Below are 8,332 nucleotides of genomic sequence, written 5' to 3'. Positions count from 1 at the left end.
GAGAAGATACAGAGAGACAGGAACTGTCGATGACATGCCTCGCTCAGGCCGCCCAGGGGCTACTACTGCAGTGGATGACCGGTACCTACCGATTACGGCTGCGAGGAACCCTGACGGCAACGCCACCATGTTGAATAATGCTTTCCGCGCAGCCACAGGACGTCGTGTTAAGACTCAAACCGTGCGGAATAGGCTGCATGATGCACAACTTCACTCCCGACGTCCATGGCGAGGTCCATCTTTGCAACTACGACACCATGCAGCGCGGTACAGAAGGGCTCACCGACATGCCGGATGGACCGCTCAGGATTGACATCACGTTCTCTTCACCGATTAGTGTCCTATATGCTTTCGTCGGAGACGTGTTTGGAGGCAATCCTGTCAGGCTCTACGCCTTAGACACTTTGTCCAGAGAACGCAGCAAGGTGGAGGTTCCCCTGCTGTTGTTGGGTGGCATTACGTGGGACCGACTAGCCGCTGGTCGTTGTCATGGAAGGAGGCGATACGTGAATGCCGTCCTCCGACCCATAGTGCAACCATAACGTCAGCATATTGGCGAGGCATTCATCTTCATGGACGACAATTCGCGTCCCCATCGTGCACATAGTGTGAACGACTTCCTTCAGGATAACGACATCGCCTGACTAGAGTCGTCAGCATATTCTCCAGAAATGAACACTATCGAACATGCCTGGGACAGATTGAAAACGGATGTTTGTGGACGACGTGACCCCACCAACCACTCTGTGCGATCTACGTCAAATAGTCGTCGAGGAATGGGACAATCTGGACCAACAGTGCCTTAATGAACTTTTGGATAGTACGTCACGAGGAATACAGACATGCATCAGTCTGAGAGGACGCGCTATTGGGTATCAGAGGTACCGATGTGTGTACAATCTGGATCAGCACCTCTGAAGGTCTCGACGTATTGTGGTGCAACATGAAATGTGTGATGTGTGATTTTCATGAGCAACGAAAAGGGTGGAAATGATATTGTTTATCTCCATTCGAATTTTCTGTACAGGTTCCAGAACTCTTGGAACCGAGGTGATGCAAAACTTTTTTGTATGTTTAAGTCCGGTATGGGTTACCATTAAAGGACGACAAAACGAGTCTTGCAATATCGTCGACGTAACGCTATGGTGTAAGGGTGCCGTGGGCAACAACCGAAGGGGTCCTGCTATGAAAAGAATTGAGTGTTAACTTGGGAGGAATGGAGATTGTCTCTCAGGAAAGCGTCTAGCGACTATTTATCAGTTTTTAAGTAGATACGTTTTCTTCTATTTCTGGAGGATCTGGAAGGTACAGTATTCTGTCTCGCTACAACAACCTTGCATTCAGTACTTCCTGCAACCGTTTTGAAGCTCGTTAGTAGCTCAGGGTTATTTGTTGCAACGATGACAAGTGAAAATAATTTTCAGACAATAAGTTTAGCACGATTTCGGACGATTTTACCACCGGATTTAAATATGTATTTTCGCCACATATCGAGGGTAAATTGAAGCCACCAACCATAATTGTTTGAGTCTGATGCGAGTTTGAAGTAATACACATGATTTACTACAGAATTGACAAGCGAGGAGCCGCTAAGAACTTCATTGTTACTAACCAGGGGCTATGCAAGCGGTAGGTGTTTTCCATCATCACAAATTTGACCGACCAGTTTCATGGCGAGGCTTAAAGCTTGTCCCGATGGCGTTATAGACATGTTCCATTCGGTTCAGATCAGGATAGTTAGTTTGGAAGGACTTCAACGTGAAACTATTACCAAGCGCCTCATACCACTGCAGCACAACTCGTTCCTGGTGACACGTACCGTTATCATGCTGGAAGATGACATCGCCGTCTGGGAAGACACGAAGCATGCGAGGGTGCAGGTTGTGGGCAGTTATGCTCACATGGTCTAAATCTAACACCGACGACCAGGGGAATGATCTCCGCAATGCAGAAATGACCACCACCGCGGCGCGGTTACTGTATCGAGCAGCTGTTTGCGTGGTTGATTGCATATCCCGGGACGACCATCGACCTGGTGTAACAGCAAACAGGATTCAGCGGATGAAGTAACACGTTTACATTGACCTGTGTTCCTATCTTCTTTATTTCGTGTCCACTGCAGTCTTAATTTACGATGTCCCTCGGTCAATACGGGAAGTAGTTGTCTGCTGCGGAATCCCATGTTTAACGATTTGCGGTGTGTGCCGTGCTCTGAAACCCTTGTATATGCACGAGCACTGTACGTTTGTCGTTAGATTTGCCCCACACCGCCGCCTATCTTCCTTTCTGTAATGAAGTGTGGGCATCTAATATCTTGTCGCTACCTCGTGGCGTCACCGAGCTTCAACCACTTTCCATAGATGCTTAGAACTGTAGCACGCGAACAGCCGATCAAATTCGCCGTTTTCGATATGATCGTTCTCAGGCGACGCGCCATAACGATACGCCCCTTGTCAATGTCGCTTTTGTCAGTTGACCTCCGTATTTCCGTCTCGTATAGTAGGTAGATGATTTCCCATCCTTCTCGGCTCCGCTTGTATACCCTTGTCGTCATGTATCCAGTGTGTGTGTGTGTGTGTGTGTGTGTGTGTGTGTGTGTGTGTGTGTGTGTGTGTGTGTCTCACTGTTCTGTACGTTCCCTTGTTTTTTCCTGCTGCATGATCACTGTTGTTTGTGGTGCCACGGAATGCTGTCAACGGCAGTGCGCTCTTTTCCGCCGCACGCACCACTACACCTACCGCCGACAAAATGCGCCCACAGCGCGTAAGTGCCGGCGCAGGCTGCAGCGGGCGACGTGCCCACGTGTATGAATACGTTTAACCTGCTCGCTTGCATTATTCAGGGCCTGCCTCACCTTGCACCAAATCATAGCCTACGGCGCCCAGACTAGATCTTTAAGGAAGTGCACTGATGCATCCAGTATTTCTATGTAGACCGATAGCCTCAGGGCCATACGGGTTATCATTTTGCAGTACTTTATTGGATTAAATAGTATGTATTGCTACTGCTATGATATGTTAGCTGTCTACACACACACACAGATAGCTATCCGTGTTGTCAGAACGTCGTTTGCAATAACCCCATCTGATCTGTTTCAGATACAGCCTAGGATACAATTCAAAATGCATTTACCGTTACGAGTGCACGGAAATTTTATGAATTCAATCAGTTTTTAATGCAATTTTAAATCCCTGAGCCCTGTTTTTATATGAGAACGTTCACTGGTAGGTTGATTTGGGGGAGGGGACAGAAAAGCGAAGTCATCACTCCCATAGGATTAGGATAGGATGGGGAAAGAAGTCGGCCATGCCCTTTCGAAGGAACCATCCCGACATTTGCCTGAAGCGATTTAGGGAAATCACGGAACACCTCTTTCAGGATGTCCGGACGCGGGTTTGAACCGTCGTCCTCCCGAATGCGAGTTCAGTGTACTAACCACTGCGCCACCTCCCTCGGTATGTGACAAGAAACATATTTTACTGCTAATGTCTATGCTGTATGAACGCCAGCTTTTCTTTTGAAGTAAGTGTACAATAGTTCACACTAGCAAACGCAATGCGCGCGCACACTATACGAATCACGTCCTTCATTTAGTTACTGTGTTTGTACCCCCACCCTGATCTTTCGTGTGTGAGAGTGACTGTAATATATTACATCTCTTTGGTTTAAACGTTGTCTGGATGTCTGCGCCCTCTTAATCAGGAATTCCTTGTTTCGGCTTTGAGTGCTTTATCCTCTTCAGCGTCTTGACATCTGAACGTAGTTGATTAAGTCTGCTGCCAGTCACCATAGTTTTGTTGACACACTGCCAGGCTTTCTGTAATTTCTTCTCCTTTGTTCTCTACTCGCCGTCCTTTAATCGACTACGTTGTGATTTCTTGTTGGGTATGCGGCAGTATGAGTTATCTGAAGACACCGAAGTATTGGCGTTTTTTATCTTTTTTTAACTCTCACGTTATTTTCCCCATTGTTATGTGCATATCAGAGATACCACCATTTTTAGGTTTAACATAATTTCAATTCAACAATTCACAGAAAGTCGCAGTCGTAGAACTTTGTTACTTCGTTAGTGTCAGAACAGCAAGAACAGATCGCATGCTATCTAAAAACAATACTACTACTACTGCAACTACTACTACTACTACTACTACTACTACTACTAGACATTACTGAACAAACTTGCAAAGAAAGTGATCACAGAGCCATTGTAAAAAATACTCCTGCACATGAAGAAGAAAGAGAGAGAAAAAAAAGTCAAACTGAGAAATACTCTTGAATCCGTGAAAACAGCATAACGTAGTATTAAAATTTACATTTTTCAAGAACTTCCTAGCAAATGAACCCTAGGGCGCGGAACAGGACAACTGAGAAAGCATAGACACCCTTTGATGTTTGCGATAGCGTTTAAATTTAGTCTACTAGTTTTGAATGGTTCCCATTTGCTCCACCCTCTACACTAGAGCAAAAATTGCAGTCGCGCTGCACTACGCTTGGGTGCCATCACTTTCAATGGGGATGGAATCACACTCTGTCCTTAGAGAAAAGGCAGGGGGTCTCAGCAGTGTCTAAGGTCGTGAGGAACATCTACCTGCTGCCGATCGCATTATGAACTACCGTTTTCGACTGTTAAATGCGTGGGAATGAACATCCTACGGATGGTTTCATTTACGTCCTTTAAGCCACCCCATAAGGCTTTTTTGTTTCGCTTCTCAGCGGCGGTGTGTGAAATATTTTCCTCGGCCAGCCGTATGAAAACTACGTTACTTCAACGCCATGTGTCGCGGTTCTGACCTAGAAAGAAGGCGGCGAAATGGGGGTAAGAACACTGTGACGACGTTGTCATTGTGTAGCACGACCACGAGGGCATTGTGCAGAATTGTGGTGAAATTTGGTGCCAACGTAACGTCACTAACCCACATTATAGCTCGCATGCAATTCCAAGCTGTGGCATTTTTTCGTGTGTGTAGACTCCTTGCTGTCCGCAGCCTCACCAAGCCCGAGAGTAATGTCGCAGGGCATCACGCTTTTGCACCATTGCAGAGGAAGGTTGTAGACACCTTTGAGCCTAGTTTCGAACTTACGCGTCGCAATGGCAGACAACTACGCGGTTTCTAAAAGTCATCCTGTAATTTTCTTGCGCAGTGTTTAACACAAGACGAAGTTTAAGTGCATGACTTAGTTCTGATTGAAATATTTTTTGAATGGGTTTCTTATGGAAAGCACTGTGGAACGTGTGGTCTGAATGTAGGTTCAGATATAATCGGCCCAGTTGGCGGACAGTATCACGATATTGTCACCGAAAGGTTAAAAACTGAGTCTGTTGCGTAGCCGAAAAGTCGAGCGAGGGAACAGGTATCTGCCGAGCTATTAAGGGGGGCTGGAGTATTCACTGGAAAGTGCAGCTGTGTTTCGTTTAGCTGTAATATAACTCTACAACAACGCTGAGACGCAACTCGCCTCCCATAAAGGAGCGACGTCTCCGCAGAAACGTTTTAGACGGCCAATGGTCGACCACGGAGAGGTAGCAGCACGGAGCTAACTGAAGGAGCAGCAGAGGATCCGCCAGAAGCTAGCAGAAGGTGGTGTATGAGCGCGGAAGTGGCCTGCCGTCAGAGAAAGTTACAGTACCGTCGCTGCAGAGACCTACGTGTTATTTCAGTTACGTGACTTCCAAGGGCAACTTCTGGTCTTTTGAAGTAATTGCACGGACACAGTTTCCTAAAGCAGAAAGGAGAAATTCTCAAATAAAGCTCTAAGAAATCGCCTTTGAAAATTATAGTATTTCCGAACGCTGGAAAGCAAAAAATTTGGTAATTATTGACATTGTCGGCGTAACTGGGTGAGTAGCGTTGAAACTTTGGGAGCTGTATAGTCGCTGTTTGGAAACTCGTTAGTAACAAAATTTTTTTTCTTTACCAAATGATAATTAGTGGATCGTATTTCCAATAATACATGTTCTTATTGTTTATTAGTAGCCATGCGTTAGTAGAGTAAAAGTTCATTCTAGCTTGTGAAATGCCTTTTCGTTAAACGACAAAATTATAAACGTTAGCAACACTGAAATTTCGTGCGGCAGGGGGATCGAAACGGATTTTTTGCCTTTTACAGCAAGTGCCGTATCGGCCGAGCTATATGAGTACGACTTACGACCCGCCCTTGCAGTTCACCACCTCCAATTCCTCATACCCTACCTTTCAGAATGGCATACAGTAACTGAAATCGAAGGCCTGGGTATTGGCAGAAAAATTAACACTATTGGTTGGACTAGTTGTGCACAATGTAGATGCAATAGGATGAAATCCGTTATACCGACAAATGCAGTCAGTCAAATTTTGTCACATTTGATGTCAGTAGTCTTGTAGTATGTAAGAAGACGTCAACGATTCAGGTGGTTGGGGATGGAACTCCGAACAACGGCAGTCGGCTCTGTGCGGTGTTAGTGTGTGAGTACGTGCCTTTACTGTGGATAGCGAAGACACACCATTAGTGTCAATGCGTGTTGGGTACATAAACCGTAACTCTGACAGTGCCAAGCGAAAAACATTTGTGTGACGAAAAAGCAATAATCGCTACGTACAAGGAAATGGAACACACTAATCGTCGAACAGCCAATAAGCTGAAGTATTCAAGAACACTTATACTTTATTTCCCGAGACCGGGTGCATGATATGCACAGAACGGAAAATATTGGCGAAGTGGAAAATTATCTGAGGCACAGAAAAAGTAAATTTTGCGCAAAAGCAAGGGTCAGAAACAGTTATTCTTCTGAACTTTTATCTGATTTACAGCTGCCAGTAACTGTCAGGTGTGTACGCCAATTTTAGTTCCATAACCAACATCTTGCACTCGAGAAACGACTCTAGAACCCCGCTCTAGCATCCAAACATAGAAAGGCTATATATATACGAAGACAGTAACTTGTTCTCGAAAGAACAGTTACTGTTGATGACCGTGCAGCTTTTCCCTGGAATAAATGATGACTAACTGAAAATCTCAACTGCCGACAGGTGTTGTTGATATACCTCGATGTGGACAGCTGAAAATGTGTGCCCCGACCGGGACGCGAACCCGGGATCTCCTGCTTACGTTGCAGACGCTTTATCCATCTGAGCCACCGAGGACACAGACGAATAGCGCGACTGCAGGGACCCAGCCATTGACCTTCGTCTGTGCGAATGCGCACACGTTGCCCCAAACTCTTACGGGAATCGCCAAAGCGTGCGCGAGTAATGAATGGTTGGGCAAATGTCTACAAGGTACAATACATATGTAGAATTGTGGACAGTTGGAAATGTGCGTCTCACGGAAAGCGTGCTAGGGATAAGTCCCTACAGTCGCGCTATTCATCTGTGTCCTCGGTGGCTCAGATGGATAGAGCGTCTGCCATGTAAGCAGGAGATCCCGGGTTCGAGTCCCGGTCGGGGCACACATTTTCAGCTGTCCACATCGAGGTTTTCAGTTAGTCATCATTTATAAAAAGGCTAGACTGGAGTTTCCTCAAAGAAAGAAGAAGAAGAAAAAGATGTCATAGACTGCGTAATGGGATGAAGTGACCCTCAGTGATGAGTAGACTTAATTTAGATGGGTCAGATGGATTTCCTTATTGGCGTGAGCTAAGAACAGATCAGAAATTTTGTGATTTAAGTGCCATGATTTTGGGCAGCCTTCTGCGGTAAAGGTCAGGCACGCATTAACTGTCTGAACTGAATGACCTGTAACATGTACACAGAGATGCTAGAAACTGAACTTAGGAGAACATGTGAGGACCCAGGGGACGAAAATCCGAATTATCAGTAAGGCAATGCTTCTTTCATTGTTCCTGCTACAATCTAAACTTAGTTTTAAGATAACGATATCTATCTCTTGTCCTGCCCTGCACGTCGTCACCTCGATTTGAACTCCATGGAGAACCTTTGGGCAATGCTTGTAAGGCGTGTTTATCGCAATGGAAGGGACTTTGAAGCTGTATGTCTGCTCAAAAGGGTGATACGAGAAATGGGGTTGCAGTTCACTGCAGGAACTGCAAATACTTAAAAAATCAATGCCGAAGAGAATTTCTGAGGCAATTAGGGTGAACGGAGGTCGGACGAAGTATCAAGAATCCAGTAACACCACAAAGCAGAGTGTGCCTTTAAACTCATCTCCACCCAGGAAATGTAACTGGCTTCTTCTGTTACTCGTGTTATGAAAGGAACTGTGTACATCTATGTTATTTATGTCTTCTGTATGCTTCGCCCATTATACCATTACTTTCGTGGAACCCTGCCTTTATACCTATTCCACCAGTGCAGCCACAGCTCTGCCTCCGCAGTATCCTTTCGACCTGTAGTGC

At 45.7% G+C, this 8,332-nt stretch overlaps 1 non-coding gene across 1 annotated transcript; it reads left to right on the top strand.

The window, feature by feature from the left end:
* The first annotated feature begins 7,352 nt into the window (after positions 1–7,352).
* Positions 7,353–7,426, top strand: Trnat-ugu. The gene has a single exon. It is a non-coding gene; the product is annotated as a tRNA-Thr (tRNA).
* The last annotated feature ends 906 nt before the right edge of the window (positions 7,427–8,332 follow it).

Source organism: Schistocerca piceifrons, chromosome 7, assembly GCF_021461385.2.
Source record: "Schistocerca piceifrons isolate TAMUIC-IGC-003096 chromosome 7, iqSchPice1.1, whole genome shotgun sequence".
NCBI lineage: Eukaryota > Metazoa > Arthropoda > Insecta > Orthoptera > Acrididae > Schistocerca > Schistocerca piceifrons.
This window is presented reverse-complemented; position numbering and strand designations above follow the sequence as displayed.